A 14,337-nucleotide genomic window follows, 5' to 3' on the forward strand; every position below is an offset into this window, starting at 1 on the left:
ATCACCCCTTACAAAATTAATAATAATTCCATGTATCATCTAATACCCAGCCATATTCAGTTTTCCCTAATTGTCCCCCCAAAATGCTTTTTGGTTTGTTCCAACTAGGATCTGAAAAAGGTCTACATAACCAAATGCATGTTGCATTTGGTTATGTCTCTTCCATCTCATTTAAATCTAGAATAATCTTTTTCCCCCTTATGCCATTGAGTTGTTGAATTGCTAAAGCATGTCAGGTAAATTACAGACATCACGTCCCACCGTCTAGACTTCTCTGATTGCTTCCTTGAGGTGGTGTTTACCCTGTATGTCCTGTAAACTGGAAATTAGACTTACAGGCTCCATTAGATTCAGGTTGACTATATGGGCCATGAGCACTACGTCGCAGTGTCCTCGGTGCCTGAGCTCTGCTCCTAGTGACAGAATGCTGCTGATGGGTAGGACTCACTGGGGACAGCCCATCTCTCTGGGAGAAGTTGCATTTTCTTCCTTTAAAGCCAGCAAGTAATCTGTGGGACAACACTTTAGAATGATTGTGCTTTTAATAAATGAAGTAGATCAGCGTGGCTGAACAGATCTGAAGTAGATCTGGTTCTGAACAGGAACCAGAATTCAAAGGGCTTAAGGCCTTGATAAGAAATTTGGACCTTATCCTGTAGGATGGGGAATTGCGGACCACTTTCAAGCAAAGGAAATCACAGATCAGCAGGAGGGATGGGGAGGCATGAAGGGAACAGGGAACTAGTATTTCCTGAATGCTCAGCTTGAACTGCCCCTATGCTAGGTGCATACTTGATCTAAGTGAAAACTTTCATGTGTGCTGAGTCATTTAGTCATGTCTGACTCTTTGTGACCCTATGGACTATAGCCCGCCAGGCTCCTCTGTGCATGGGATTCTCCAGGCAAGAATACTGGAGTGGATTGCCATGCCCTCCTCCAGGGGGATCTTCCCGAGGCAGGGATGGAACCTGTATCTCCAGCACTGTAGTCAGATTCTTTACCATCTGAGCCACTAGGGAAGCCCCTAAGTGAAACCTGCCCTGTGTTTAAAAGAAAAAGTCTATTTTACAGATGGAACAAAATGGAGGACTCATTTAGTCACTCACCCAAGGTCACAGTAAGTGCTAGTAAAGACCAATAGGAAGGCAGTAACCATGAGCATGGATAGGTATTGAAAGAGAATCAGCAGCACTGGTAACCAGTTGGCTGTAGGGAAGAGACTGGGAGCCCCAGCTCTAAGCTGGAATGCAGGAGGGGATGGAGCAGGTTGGAGGGGGAAGATGAGGAGCCCAGGCTCCAGCTGCCCAGATGTCTCCAAGCCGCTCTCTTGAGAACTGGTGTTTATAATGTGACAATGTCTGTAATTTGGCTTCTGGCACGACTTGATAATTAGCTTAACTTATGCCTCACTGGTGTTTCATTCAAAGCAAGGACACTCTTCCATTCCTTCTGCCAAGGCCTGTTTTCCCTGAGTGTTACAGGGTGAGTGTGAACACAGAGCTGGGCTGTCTCTTTTGCTCAGCCCAAATGGGCCAGAGACTGATGTCAAGGGTGTGTGGACTGTCTGCTCTCTCTCGGCTAGAGTCTATCTGTCTCTCTCGGCTAGAGTCTATCTGTCTCCAGAGCCTTGGGGTGTGGACTCCTCCTCGGATGGATAGCTGCCTGAGGGTGGGGTCCTGGAACCTGCAGGGCAGGACCGTGGTCCCCAGGCGGCTTCCAGGAACCATGGGGAGGGTACAGTGACGAGTAAGATGGTCTGAGAGGCAGGTGGGGAGGCAGCTGCTAAGGTTGGCTACAGGAAGGTGCTGATCTGAAAAAGGGCTGTGTTGAGGGGAAACAGGGAAACTTTTCAATTTAAGAGGTGTAGACAAGGTAGATTTTATGGGACTTGGGACTGACTCAGAGAAAAAGGAAGAGAAACATTTGAAAAGGACCTTCGGGGTTTTGTCTCAGGAGAGAAGGTCGAGGCTGTTGACTAAGAGGGGACCTACAAGAAGAAGGGTGAGTGAAGGGATGGGGAGAGGTCAAATTCAGTTTGGGTCTGAACCAGGAGCCAAATCTAAGTGGGTATGGTCTAAAGAGACCTGGAAAAGGCCAGGGGGTGCTGGAGGGCTGTCAGAACTGTCACAGGCCCACAGGCCAAGGGAGAAACTCCTGGCAGGAGTGAGCATTTCCAGGGGAGAGTCCTGTGGATCCAGAAGAGGACCCCCCACCCCACCTCAGGACGGGAAAGGGAAAGAACCCCTGCAAAGGTGGCTGAGAAACTCAAAAGAGTGAGACATGCAGGGCAGTCATGGGGAGCAACTGTCATGGAGAGGTTTCACAGGACAGTAAGGGAAGAGCTACTGGCCTTTGTGACTCTGAGATGACTCAATCAGGGGTCTGGGAAACTGACTTCAGCTTCTTAGCAAAAACAGAGAAGTGGAAGGGGTCACCTGGAGGTGGAGCCTGAGAAGCAAAAAGCAGAGCTGTCACTCCGTGGGAATGGACACAGGACATGTCACCCACTGGGCACCAGGAGCAAAGCCATCAAGCCAGGAGCAAGCCACCTCCTGCCCCCCAGCAGCCTTTGTCCTGGTCACTCGCTCCTCAGAGTGGAGCATGAAGGCCCCAGACTGGCAGGGCTGGATAACGTGCTTGCATCTCAGTGTCCAAGACAGAGGCTCAGCATCCCTTCCTTCAGTTCCTGCAGTAAACATTGTGCCAGACACAGCTCTAGGCCCCTGGAAACAGCAACGAAATCCACAAAGATCCTTGTCTTCATGGCATGGAGCTCAGAGAAGAAAGACTGACAACAAACAACGGATATAAATATGTGAGTAACATAGGAGATTAAGGACAAAAAAAAAGGGGTAAGGAAGATTGGGAGAGGTGGGGAAGGGTACAGATGGCAGTTTAAATAAGGTGGGCATGGAGAGTCAAATTGAGGAGGCAGGATGTATCTGGTGTGCACAGGACACAACAAGGAAGTGGTGTGGCCACAGCACGAGCACGCAGGGAAGAGTGGAGGTGAGGCCAGAGGTGAGGCCAGAGGTAAGGCCAGAGATGGGGCCAGAGCGACGGGGCAGCAGACCGTTTAGAACGCTGTCAGCCCTGTGAGGACTTGGCCCTCTGAGCACAGTGGGAACTCCTGGAGAACCTGGAGCCCAGGAGTGACCCAGTGCACAGTTTAAAGGGATCACTCTGGCCACTGTGTAGGGACTAGATGGTGGGGGCAAGGATGGAGGCAGGGAGACTGGTTAGGAAGCTACCAGGATAGTCCCGGGGAAATAATAACAGTGAGCAGGGTGAGAAGTCATCGAATTCCGTGTATATTGTGAAGGCAGAGCAGCAAGATCTGCTGACAGAGTGGACGTGGGAGAGGAACCAGCACTGATCCCAGGCTGCGGGCTTGAACTACTGTAAAAGTCAAGTGGTCATCAATTGAGATGGAGAAGGCTGGCAGTAAAGCAGTTGGCCTGGGTGGGGTACACGGAGAGATCTAGGGTCGTCCCCTGAAATAGACAGAGGGACACTGGGCAGCCACAACCTCCAGAAAATATCCAAGACTGATGGTAACTGGTGACCTTTGGCAGAGCAACTTCGGCAGGGGAGAGGGGGAGCCAGAGAGTCACTGTAAGTTGTGTGCATGGAGATGAAGTTCTTGGTCGAGCTTTCTGATTTACAAAGCAGAGCGCGGATGGGAGACAGAAGGGACAGACAGACAAGGTGAAGGGGGTGGCCTTTTGGACGGAGGTGGCCTGAGCTCATTTGGAGGCTAAGGGGAAATAGGCAGGTGAAGGAGAGCTTGCAGGTAGGGATAAAGAATCTCCACAAGAGGGCAAGCAAAGGGATTTCCCTGGTGGTCCAGTGGCTAAGACTCCATTCTCCCAGTGCAGGGGGCTGGGGTTTGATCTCTGTTCATGGAAGTAGATCCCAGTGTGATCTACTTCATACCGTGAAGACCCAGCATGATGCAACTGAGACCCAGAGCAGTCAAATAAATACATGGATAACTTTTTTTAAAAAAAGAGGGCGAGCAGAGGTTCAACCTCAAGGGGCTAAGAGCCTGGACCAGAGTCAGGAAACGGGTCCATTGAAGAGGTGGTCGGCCAAGAGCTGGTGAGGCGATGACAGGCATGACTCTGGGATTTTGAATCCCAACTCCCACCATCCTATCTTGAGTCCAGGAGACAGGATTCATCTTCACCCCAGCCCAGTCCCCAGGCCTTACCCTACCCCTGCTATGACGAAGGTCTGCTGCTCCCCAGAATCCTAGTACCCTGAGCACAGCCTCATATCTGAACCCAAATCCACGTGGCTGCTTTCCCCGATTCTGCCACAACTAGGGGACACTGCCCACTTGCTGTCTCCCAACCCTTCCATCCCCCCACCCCAAGGGGCTCCTCTTCTGCTCTCTACCTGAGCCCCCAGCTCAGCAATGGCTTTGTTTCCTGCTTCAGAAAGAAAATGCAGAGTTGATTAAGAGAAGCTGAACACAGAAGAATCTAAGATTCCACTTTAATGAAGTTCTAGAGCCAGCAAGCGCTTCCTAGGTGTCTCAGTGGTAAAGAATCCGCCTACCCATGCAGAAGATGCAGAAGACACAGGTTCCATCCCTGGGTCGGGAAGATCCCCTGGAGTAGGAAATGGCAACCGACTCCAGTATTCTTGCCTGGAAAATTCCATGGACAGAGGAGCCTGGAGGGCTACAGTCCATGGGGTCTCAAAGAGTTGGCCACCACACTGAGCACGCTTGTACGAAGAGCCAGCAAAATGAATCTACCAAAATCTATTAGTGACAGAAATTGGATTCGTGTTGCCTGGAGCTGGGGGGATGACTGCTGTGGGATATGAAGGAACTTTCTGGGGAGATGGAAATGTTCTATATTTTTATGGGGGTGATGGTTACATGACTCTGTACATTTGCCAAAGGTCATCACTTATACACATAAAATGTGTGCATTTTACTATATGTAAATTATACCATAAAAGTTGATTAAAAATAGAAAACTAAAAAAAATTTTCAGGAAAAAATACATGCTGTCAAGCAGAAACAGCCTACACACACATAAGCACAGACACACACTCATCTGTCCCCATCCTTCATGTCCTCCCTTCCCTGGGAGAAGCAACATGTCCACTCTGGTCCACCTGAGCCCCTGTACTAGAGACTGTCCAGGAGACAGCAGGCCACACCTCCCTGACCTCGTGTCCTCCTCCCCGCTGTCCTCTCTTCCTATCTCTCCCATCCCAGCCCCTAGGAAGGATGTCTACACTCACACTCTCTCTCCCTTCGCACCCAATCTTCTGACACCTCTCCCCTGACGCTGGACCAGTTGCCCCCTCTCTGAGACCCCTGCCCTGTGGGCCACTCCCTCCCTCTTGTCTCCTCCCTGGTTTCCATGACACCACTCTTTCTGGAGGTCCCTCTCCATCTCTGGAGTTTCCTTCTCATGCTCCTTGAGGTTCCTTGCCCACCCTCACCCCCTTTTAAATGCCAGCATTCCCTGAGCTTCTGGCCTTGGCTTTCTGCTCTCTGCACCTGCACAGCTTTCCAGCTTGATCTTACCCTCGCCAGGACTTCAGTTACTATCCACTGCTGACAATGCTCAAAGATATCTCTGAATATTTTTCAGAGTATCAGGGATATGGCAGAAGAGGTAGGCAAAATATTACATATGCTTCAAAAGCATTTTATAATTTTTAAAGTGATACACAAATCCAATCCACTTTTGGGATGGTCCACTAAACCTCCAATGCAGCAATCCCAACCTGAATCCATCAACTCTCTCCCAGTTCTGCGCCTCCTCCCTTCTTCAGGAGTCCAGTTGTTTGAGACAGAAACCTGGGTGTCACCCTCCCACTCCATGACTGCCAACTGTCAACAATCAGCTTCTCTCAGTTTCACCCCCTACACATTCCCTCTCTCCATCCCCACCAACACTCCAGTCCAGGACCTCTTCCTCACTCCCAGAAACATTTAAGCACTCATCCATTTACCCATTCATTCATTCATCAAGTATTAACTGAGCACCCACTACGTGCCCAACACTGATCCAGGTGTTTCAGTTACATTAGTAAACACAGCAGGTAAAAATCATTGCCCTATAGAACGAAATAGACATTTCTCCAAAGAAGACACACAGATGTGCCAACAGGAATGTGACAGAGTGCTCAGCACTGCTAATTGTTAGAGAAATGCAAATCAAAACCACAATGAGGGGCTTCTCTGGTGGCTCAGGAGTAAAGAATTCACCTGCCAATGCAATAGACATGGGTTCAATACCTGATCTGAGAAGATCCCATATTCCATGGAGCAACTAAGCCTGTGCACCATACCTATTAAGCCCGTGCTCTGGAGCCCAGGAGCCAGAACTACTGAAGCCCATGCGCCTGGAGTTCGTGATCCAGAACAAGAGAAGCCACCTCGATGATAAGCTCCTGTACTGCAACAGAGTAGCCCCTGCTTGCTGCAACTAGAGAAAAGCCCATGCAGCAATAAAATAATAAATAAAAACAGCCAAAAATAAACAAATAAAGATAATTTTTTCATTATTAAAAAAATAAAGACCACAATGAGTTATCATCTCACACCTGTCAGAAAGATTATCATCGAAAAGTCTACAAATAATAAATGCTGGAGAGGGTGTGGATTCTGTCCACGGGATTCTCCAGGCAAGAATACTGGAGTGGGTTGCCATGCCCTCCTCCAGGGGAATCTTCCCAACCCAGGGATTGAACCCATGTCTCTTACATTTCCTGCACTGGCAGGTGGGTTCTTTACCACTAGCGCCACCTGGGAAGACAAATATTATGATATCACTTATAAGTGGAGTATAAAAATGACTCATAGGAACTTATTGACAAAACAGACACAGACTCACAAACACAGAAAACAAACTTATAATTACCAAATGGGAAAGGAGTGGGGAGGGGCAAATTAGGAGCATGGGATTAACAGATACAAACTACTATACATAAAATATGTAATCAACAGGGCTTTACTGTATAACACAGGTAACTATATTCATTATCTTGTAATAAGGGACAAAATAATATGAAAAAAAAACATTTATCACTTTGCTGTATACCTGAAAGTAACACAATGTTGGAAATCAATTTACTTCAACAGAAGAAAATCACTGCACTGTGGAACTTACATTCTAGAACTTGCAATAATTTCAGAAGTCACTCTGTTTTCCACCTTTACCCCTCTGACTACCAACTGTGTTGTGGCTACTGAACTTTGCAACATGTACATCTGCTCAGCATCTTCCATGGGACCTCATGTTCCTGGGGTCAAATCTGAACCACAGGTAAAGTGTCTTGACCCCTTCCCTCCCACCCCCCTTTCCTGAAACACTTGTACCCCTTGGACACAGCAGGATATGTACATTCGCTCATCCTTGGTCTGTGATGTTCTCCCTCCCCTGGCTATCCAGAAAACTTCTGGTCACCTTCAAGTCATAGCTCAGCCTGGCTCCTCCAAGGAGCCTTGCCTGACTTCCCCAGACAGAAACTGGAACTTCTTCTCCTGGGTTCCCTCTGTAAAAGGTCCATTCCCCATCATAACACATATCGCACTGCATGGTGATGTTTGCCTGCCTACCAGCCAGCCTTTCCCCTCCACCCCGGGCACCTGCAGAGCTGTAACCTGCCTTACCCTTTCTGCATCACCAGTGCCTGGTCCATTACCTGGTACATAGTGAAAGTGAAAAGAAAGTGAAGTCGCTCAGTCGTGTCCGACTCTTTGCGACCCCATGAACTGTAGCCTACCAGGCTCCTCTGTCCATGGGATTTTCCAGGCAATAGTACTGGAGTAGATTGCCATTAGGGGTCAACAAATGGTAGTGGATTAAAGAAATAATTTAGTAGGAGGTGACAGACAGGGAGAGGCTTGGGGAGAAGGGGCTAGCTAGTCCCCAGAGCAGCCCCCTTATTGATAATTTGAACCAAACTCATGGTTAAAGGCAGTGTTCAAATTCTGCTTCTGCACCTTCTGGCTGTGCACTCTGAGCTTGTTTCCTTCCGTATAAAATGAGAACAGGAATGAGATCTATCTCAGTGTCGTTGCAAGATTGTCAGATGCTTACCTTAGCACAGTGCCTGGCACATTGGCTCTCGTCAAAAGTGAGCTGCTGCTGTTATCATGGCTATTGTCGTCATCACCATCACTACCACCACAGCTGTCCACTCTTGCCTCCTGCCCCGTCCCTCCCCCTAGCACTGTTATCCACTATTTCCTCCTTCTCACCCCTCAATCTATGTTTGATCCACTGCGGTCAGCCTCCACCCCCGCTAGTGCCTGGAATTTTCCAGGCAGAAGTCATCAAGGAGGCACCCCCTCCTCTCCTCCCCAAAGAATCCTTTCCTCCCTTGACCTCTCAGTGGCATGTGACCTGGCATCACTTCCTCTTTCTTAAAGTTCCTCTCTGACTTCCATGACGTGAACTCCCTGCTTCTCAGGATAGCCTTCTGGCCCTCTCACTCTGGGTCTCTGCAACCCAGACTGCAGATTCAAACCCAAACAATAGACTGCCTGCTAAGCATCACCACCCTACGTATCACAGACACCTGATGTCAGCAGGCCCAGAACAGTTCCTTGTCAGCTCCACCACCCCAATGCCACTCCTGAATTCTACAGTGAGTGCAGAGAGCTCCAACCAGCAAGTCCTCTCCATCAGGCCTCTGGGAAGTCATCCTCCTGGTCTTGCCTTGCCAAACAGTTCCTGTCGCAGTCTTAACATTCCACTTCTTTACATCCTCATCTGCTGCCCTTTGCTCATCCCCTCTGCTTCTGCTGGAGTCAAATCCTCATCTCTCAACTGGATCTTTTGAAGTCTCCTACCAGTTGCTATTCAACTGTGCTCTCTGGAGTAGCACCACCTGGGAGTTTGCTAAAAATATTGGGTCTCAACCCCCACCTCAGACCTACTGAGTCATACTCTGCATTTTAACAAGACCCCCAGGGGAATCACGTGCACTCAAGGTTGAGAATTGCTGTCCTAATCCATCTAACCTCCCCACAACCCTAACCAATCCCAGACTTGACAATCAGTGTGCAAGTAAGGCTAAGCACCTTTTACTTAAAAGCCCTTACTGGCTCCCCACTGCTCTCAGGATTAAATCCAAACTCCTTAGCAAAATGACCTGGGTCCCCTTAATCTGGTTTTTGGCCATCCCGCTACCCCTCCCTCCTGTTCTCCTACACATACCACCATGGGGTGTCCACAATGTATAACTCCAATGTGCTGGTTCTCACCTTTGCTGCTTTCCACCTCTGAGCCTTTAAACATGCTGTTCCCCCTGCCTGGAAAGTTCTTCTGTCCCTTATCTGCCTGCAAACCCTCCCTCCCTCCCTCACTTGGTCCTAGCTCAGGCTTTCCCTAACCCCATAAATAGTTACTTCCTTCCTCCCAGTGTTAACATTGTTCTTAGCACTATCACAGCCATTATCATCTTGAACTGAAGTTGTTTGTCTATATCTGTCATTCCCACCATCCCAGGTACTATCTGTGTATCTCCTATGGGCTGCCCATGATGATTCAATGAAGAGTTTGCTGAAAGACAGAATAATACAACTTTTTCCACTTCTGTCCTGATGGCAACTATAACAGGAGGAATGATTAGATTTCAGGAGGAACTGGTGAAAAAGAACACAGGAGGGCAAATGTGCTATTAATTTGTCACCCCTCAGCCTGGAAATTTCCCCAAGAGCAAAATCATCAACCACAGAATGTTAATTCCAAGGGGATTTTCAAGATCCAGCCACCCAACCAAATGATAGAGAGGGCAACTGCTTTGCCCAAGGTCACCTAGCTGGTTAGGGGCAGGGCTGGACTAGATTCCAAGTACCTCTGGAAAGTTTGGGCAGATGGCTACCTTATTCCATGAACCTCTTCCCTTCCTACCCATTTTAACTCCCTAAAGCAAGTCCCCTGTGCCCTAACATGACCAAAGGAACTTCCTGGGCTCAAAGCTCTTAAAACACCTGTTGGGACCTTGGCTGGCTGGAGTTGTCAAAGCCCTGCAGTTTGGAGGAGGGGATCCAATTATCCCCATTTTCCAGATTGGCAAATAGAGGCAGTGACAATCTGTGTTACACTGCTAGCTAATGGCAGAGGTAGGATTTGACACTAAGCACTGTGCTCTTCCCGTAGAAAGAGCTGAAAAGCCAAAAATTCCACCAGGGTAGAGTCACTATTTATTACAATAATCATGACGACTGGCCGCCTAATGCTTGGCGGGGAATCCCCTCACTCCCACCAGTTCCTCTTTAAATCGAGCCTCTATTCCTCTCGCACAGGATGTCTGACTTAGGAAAGAACCTGTTCACCCACTCTCGCACCCCAATCAAGCTTACTGTAGAGACTGCGGCAGTCATAACCCTTGACGGGGAAATCACCCTTCCCTATGCCAGGCATTGACAGTGTCACTGCTCATACCAACACTGAACTTGGTACTGTGTCCCCATTCTGAGACGGGGAAATTGAGGGTCCCAGATAAGCCATTACTAATCTATGGTCAAAGTCAGTAAACGACTAACCTGGGTACCAAACCAAGGTCTTTCTGACTTTAGGGTCCCATCTTTCTATTTGGCCATGCCAGGCTCTCCCAGACCACAGGAAAACCACCTGAAGCCTCTTATTGTCTGGGTTATCTCGGAAAAGTAACCTAACCTCTCTGAACGTCCCCAAGGTCAGAAGCTTTGCTTTCGGGGGATAAAATGATAAGCAAACGGGACGCAAATAAAATGCAAACCCGCGGGCGCCAGCGCAATCCTTTCCCGGAGCCTGGGGCTTTCTAGTGCGGAGGGCGCGCCCCCGGGACCTGCGAAACCAAGCGCCCGGCCAGCTAGGAGAAGAGAAACCTCAACACTCTTCAGCCTCCCCCGCTAGGTTCCGGGAACGAGCGAACAAGGCTTCGTGGAAATGAGATCGGCGGCAGCCGCCTCAGATCCCAGGACCACCCCGACCACAACCCGCAGTCCCGGGCCGGGAGGTGCGGGGGCCGGCGCGGTCGGGCCCGAGCAGCAGCGCGATGCGCGCTTCCGCCCCGCTCCGCTCCGGCAGCGGCCGCGGCAGCCCCACAATCCCCTTCTGGCTCCGGGGACGGGCGGGGCGGGGCGGGGCGGGGCGGGCCGAGCGGGCGGAAATAATTTTCTGTTTGGTCCTCTCTGCCCCAGTCCCTCAGCCGCGGGACGCGCTAGGCGGGCGAGCGTGCCGGAGGCGGGAAGCCAGAGCGGGAACGCGCTGCCCTGGAACCCTTAGAGGGGTGGAGAGGGGAAGAGCAGGGATTGAGCGCCTACTGTGTGCCCTAGCGCTTTACAAAAGGATTTTCGTTAGATCTTCACTGCAGCCCTTGCCAGAGGGGGTTAACGCCCCTTTTAAGAGGGATAAGTTGAGCCTCTGAAAGGTGAAGTCACACGCCAAAAACTGCACAGCCAGGATCAGCCTGACATCCCAGATCAGTGCTCTGTGAAGCCAAGGAGAGCGCAATGAACTTGAACCACTTGTTGGCCGAGTACTGTTCTTGCTCGCTTTTTTCCCGTGAATCGGCACATAGTAGGTCGTCTGGAAGATGTTGGAAGATGGAGAAGGAGCTTGACAGCTCAGCCCTGGGATTACCCCCTGCGAATCCCGCCCAGCCCGCAGGGCACCGGGTTTCCCCAGACCTCAGACGGGAACAGTTATGATGGGCGGACATCCCAGTTCGACACTGGCATTCGGTGAACACATGGTGGTGGAGCCCCAGCTCTAGCGGAGAACAGACTAGGTTCAAATCCCCGCTCTGCCGCTGTCAGAAAACGTGACTTTGGGCAAGTCACTTCATTTTTTACGAACCTTAGTTACTCCATCAATAAAATGGAGGGTATTAACACCCCAAAGGGTTGTGGGTGACTTAAACGAAACCATGTTGCTAGTATTCTAAACCAAACGTACAACCCGTCCATCCCGCAAGCTTCGGGCGGTGCACCCGCAAGCGGTAAAGACCCGAACAAAGGTTCCTTGTCCCCAGTCCCCAAGTCGACCATCCCTAGACGCAGAGACCGACGGTTCTTCTAGTGACCCTCGTCCAGCGAAACCCGAAACTACGGTCGGCCACCTCGGCCAAAATCGGTTCCGAAAGCAATTACTCAAAATATTCCAAAAACTGGCGCATGGCTTGGGCTGATATTTTTGCATTTAATTTCCTTGATGTTTTACTCTTGTCAGAAAAGGCAATTCGTCAGAAACTCCTAAGTGAGACTTGTCGTCTGTGTCTTGTTTTAACTTTTCGTATGAGCGAAGTTTACAAGGCAGATGAAGATACCGGCGCATAGCAGTCCTCGCGGGGATCCCGACCCTCCGACCGGTCCCCAACAATACCCTGATTCTTGTCCCCCTCCCACAGACACGGAAGCGGCAGAGACAGGCCTCCCCCAACCCCTCTCCCCGCCCATTTAGACAGAGCCTCAACGTCCTGGCAGCCCTCCGGATTCCCGTGTCCCTGCTGGAGCAAGGGGAGGTGGAGACTGAAGCCTAGAACTCAGCTTCCCCGACCTCTCCAAACTCCAGCCTCGTCGGGATTAAGGGACTAAATCCCTGACGCCACAGACCAGGTCAAGGACAAGTTCTCCCCCGCCCTACTCCCCACTCCTGGGCGAGGATTCACCCCCCTTCCCGGATGAAAAGTACTAAATAGACGCGAAGGGAGGGGTGATGGCGGGCCCCGGCCCCTTGATGTTCCGGTTGAACAGGTGCTGGTGAAAAGGAGGCGGTCCCGGCGGAAGAGTCGGGCAGGGGGGCCTGCGCTGAAGCGGGGGCAGCCTCCTCCACCCTTAGTCCTTCTGCCGATTTCCCCCTCTCCTCTCCGTCTGCCCCTCCCCCGCAGGAAGCGTTCTCGGCCCCGACGTCTTTGAAGTGTCGCTGAAGCCACCAGGACTGCCTTCTCCCCTCCGCCACCCCATCTCACGCTGCGGGAGTGTGACCTTTGGTCCCTGCGGGCGTCCACCCCCTCCCTTTAGGAAGTAGGGGGGGGCAAGTTTCCTCCCCGTTGCCCACAGCGGTCTTGGGGATGAAGCCTTCGGACTGACTCCCCCTCACTTCTTTCCCAGACCCAATTTCTGGGACTTTAATCCTTTGGGGGCGTTGTGTGTGAATTTATGTTGTGTGTTTGGTACATGCATCGAGTTCAAGTGTAACTGGGTTGTTCGCGAGCACTTCCGCAGCAGTGGCTCCCTAACTCGCTTGGGTCTCTAAGCGCGCCTGAGGGGCTGGACCTGGGGTCTGTGCCCCTCTGGAAAGGTAGGGTAGTGTGATTGTATGAGGCTGAGTGAGTGCGTGAATTTGTGGGTGCCTCGCTGTGCTTCCGAGGGCTCTGAGTCCCTGTGCGAGCGTATATATCTGTGGGCTGAACCGGAAGCTCCCCGAGGGCAGGCATACCCATTTGTTCATTGCTCTATCCCCAACGACTGCACATAGTAGGTATTCAATAAATATTTGTAGAATGAAATGAACAAATGTCTGCGTGTGTCTGCTCTCCAGACAGGCTTCCGAGAAAACAGCCATTGAACGACCATCCCAAAAGCACCCCCACCCCGGACACCAAGGGGTGAGGAGCCCACGTCGCTCGCGCTCCTTCTAGCGCCCCTTCCCCGATCTCCATCTCCAAGTTTCATTGGGGTTGAACAGTCTTAGAGAGGAAGACCTGGGCAGAAGGAGACCCGGGGCCGAGACCGAAGGGCAGGCAGATGGAGGGCTCAGGAGCGCCTACCGAGAGCCAGAGGAAGAAGAAGAAAGAGGGAAAATGAGCGCGGAGCAAGCGAGCGAAAAGCTCCCTACCAAGCCAGGCTTTGTTCCCTGAACCTAAGACTTTACCCGGCGGCGGGCGGCGGGCGGGCCGGGAGCGAGCGAGCGGAGGCGCGCGGCCATGGCTGCCGCGGCCGGGCAGGGGGGCCGGGGGGGCGGCGCGTGAGCGGGCGGCGCGGGGCGGGCAAGCGCCCGCGATGTGCCACTCGGCGCCTCCCCCGCCGGGCCCGGGCTGCGCGGAGGCCGGGCGGCCCTGGTAGCTGGGCGCGCGGCGCGGAGGGGGCGAGCCCGGCGCGCGGGTCTCATTGTTGCGGGGGGGGGGGCCCGTCGGGGCATGAGGGCGAGAGCACGGCGGGGGGGGCGGCCAGACAGAGCGAGCGAGGAGGAGGAGGAGGAGGACGCCGAGGAGGAGGAAGGAGGAGGCAAAGAAAAGAAGCGGCGGCGGCGGAGGAGGAGGAGGAGGGAGCGAGGAGGCGCGCGGCCCCCCGCTCCCTCCCTCCCCCCCTGACCCCCGACCCCCGCCGGCCGGGCCCCCACCCCAGCCCCGGAGGGAGCTCATGGGAGT

The sequence above is a fragment of the Bos javanicus genome, chromosome 19 (genome assembly GCF_032452875.1).
Source record: "Bos javanicus breed banteng chromosome 19, ARS-OSU_banteng_1.0, whole genome shotgun sequence".
NCBI lineage: Eukaryota > Metazoa > Chordata > Mammalia > Artiodactyla > Bovidae > Bos > Bos javanicus.